Source organism: Lissotriton vulgaris, chromosome 12 (assembly GCF_964263255.1).
Source record: "Lissotriton vulgaris chromosome 12, aLisVul1.2, whole genome shotgun sequence".
In the NCBI taxonomy this organism is placed as follows: domain Eukaryota; kingdom Metazoa; phylum Chordata; class Amphibia; order Caudata; family Salamandridae; genus Lissotriton; species Lissotriton vulgaris.
Window position 1 is genome coordinate 442,893,396 of NC_141700.1, and position 2,803 is coordinate 442,896,198.

Consider the following 2,803-nt stretch of genomic DNA (forward strand, 5'->3'; position numbering starts at 1 on the left):
GCGTGGCAGGAAGCCCTGGATGGGGTCCGGGAGTGCCCGGAGAGGTCTCTGCGCCTCCGGGCTCCCAGATGGGTCCAGGGGCCCGGCCGGGCCCCAGGTCGGGTGCACCGGCCCTGGGCCCGGTCCCTCGGCCTGCCGCACTGCCAAAGGACCAGGACGGGGTTCCGTCATGCCCTGGGAGCCTCCCCTCGCTCGTCTGGGTTCAGCAGCTCCGGCCGGGGCCCCTGAGGGCCCGGGGAGGGCGGCTTCCCCATCCCGGGCTCTGTCCTTTGTCCTGCTGCGTGGCAGGGTGCCCGGGACGGGGTCCGGAGGGCCCGGGGAGGCTTCCCCTGCGCCTCGGGGCTTGGGAGCCCCGGCTGGGTCCAGGGGCCCGGCCGGGCCCCGGGTTGTGTGCCACGGCCCTGGGCCCCATCCACCGACATGCCACACTGCCAAAGCCCCGGGACGGGGCTCCATTGTGCCCAGGAAGCCTCCCCTCGCTCGGCTGAGTTCAGCAGCTCCGGCCGGGGCCCCTGAGGGCCCGGGGAGGGCGGCCTCCCCATCCCGGGCTCTGTCCATGGTCCTGCTGCGTGGCAGGGTGCCCGGGACGGAGTCCGGAGGGCCCGGGAAGGCGTCCCCTGCATCTCCGGGCATTAGAGCCCAGGCTGGGTCCAGGGACCCGGCCGGGCCCCGGGTTGTGTGCTATGGCCCTGGGCCCCATCCACTGACATGCCACACTGCCAAAGCCCCGGGACGGGGCTCCATTGTGCCCAGGAAGCCTCCCCTCTCTCGGCTGAGTTCAGCAGCTCCGTCCGGGGCCCCTGAGGGCCCGGGGAGGGCGGCCTCCCCATCCCGGGTTCTGTCCATGGTCCTGCTGCGTGGCAGGGTGCCTGGGACGGGGTCCGGAGGACCCGGGGAGGCTTCCCCAGCGCCTCCGGGCCCCAGAGCCCCGGCTGGGTCCAGGGGCCCGGCCGGGCCCCGGGTTGTGTGCTACGGCCCTGGGCCCCATCCACCGACATGCCACACTGCCAAAGCCCCGGGACGGGGCTCCATTGTGCCCAGGAAGCCTCCCCTCGCTCTGCTGAGTTCAGCAGCTCCGGCCGGGGCCCCTGAGGGCCCGGGGAGGGCGGCCTCCCCATCCCGGGCTCTGTCCATGGTCCTGCTGCGTGGCAGGGTGCCCAGGACGGGGTCCGGAGGGCCCGGGAAGGCGTCCCCTGCATCTCCGGGCATTAGAGCCCAGGCTGGGTCCAGGGGCCCGTCCGGGCCCCGGGTCGGGTGCTAGGCCCTGGGCCTCCGGTCCCCAACACGCCCGTTCACTGGCGCCAGCTCACTTTTTCGTTGGGGCACAGAGTGACATAGGCTGGCTTGACTTTTGTGCCCGGCCATCTGGTCTCTGAGATCCCCTCGGCCATCTGGTCTCTGGGATCCCCTCGGCCATCTGGTCTCTGGGATCCCCTCGGCCATCTGGTCTCCCGGATCCCCTCGGCCATCAGGTCTCCAGGATCGCCTCGGCCATCTGGTCGCCGGCAATGCTTTCCAATGGGGGCGACCAGATGGCCGAACTTCCCTGGAAGTCCCGATGAGGTGCCATTTGCCTCCCGGATCCCAGCGAGGGCTCCAGGAGGTCGGGTACTTTCGCGCCTTGGGTCCCCTCTGTCACCTCAAGTGCACGGATTACAAGAAAGGGGGGTAATTTTCCTCCGGATTACTAGGGAGAGGGTCAGTCAGACCTCCGTGTGGTCTTGCGATTCTGAATCAGGGGAAGGCAGGACCCGGGCATGCCCGCCTGGTAAGCATGGGCGAATTTTGCAAATCTCGCGTTCGCGAATTTTGCGGATTTGCGAACTCGCAATCCGCAAAATCCGCGAATTCTCGCGAATTTGCGGATTTTATTTTTTTTGTGTTCGCGCGGGTTTCTGCCAGTTCGCGAGGGTTTTGTACAATTTTGCAAACGCGAACTTACCTGTCGGGTCGCAAGTTTTGCGAACTTGTTGTTTCTACGTGTCCAGCCTGTTTGGGACACTCTTCTTCATCACTGCCACTCTCTGTCACCACTGCCACTCTCTGACTACTCATGCCACCCTCTGGCCCACCCATGCCACCCTCTGTTTCATCACAGCACCCTCTGGTGTACATTATTGTGGCAAAGCAAAGCACACCTTCCCTGCCTCAAGTGACCTGAATTAATTTGGGGCTGATTAATGTGTCACAGAATATTTTTTTAGCTGGCACCTGCTTCCTTAGTGCTTCCTGATTATTGATCTTTTGCACTTGCTAAGTGCTTTCATTGTTGCAAAATTAGTTACAACACCTGCCCTGCCCCAACTGACAATAATGAATTAGGGGCTGATTAATGTGTCACTGGATTTGAACTTCCAGCCTGGCTCCTGCTTGTCTGCCTTAGCTGTAATTCAGGACCTTTGTGTAACTATTCTGAGGGTCAGAGCAGGGTCACATAATAGTTGCAAGTAGGCAACTGAACTCTGGAGGGGCCCCTCAGGAAGCACTACAGGAAATGGCTACTAATGATGAGCTTGAACTTTTGAACCTGGTAAGTAGTTTCAGTTTTGCTAAGATCGTATTTCTGCAATTTAGCGCTTATTCGCGGGGCGCGAAGTTGAACTGGGAATCCGCGAACTCACGCGAACAGTGCGAGCAAGCCATAAAATCCGCTGCTCGCGGATTTGCGGATTTTGCGGGAAATTCTCGAATCTCGCGGATTGCGAATTTACCGAAAATCCACAAAATCCGCAAGCGTAACGGATTTTCCGCCCATGCTTACCGCCTGGGCCCCCAGGGGCCCGGGTACGTACCTGCCGCTCAG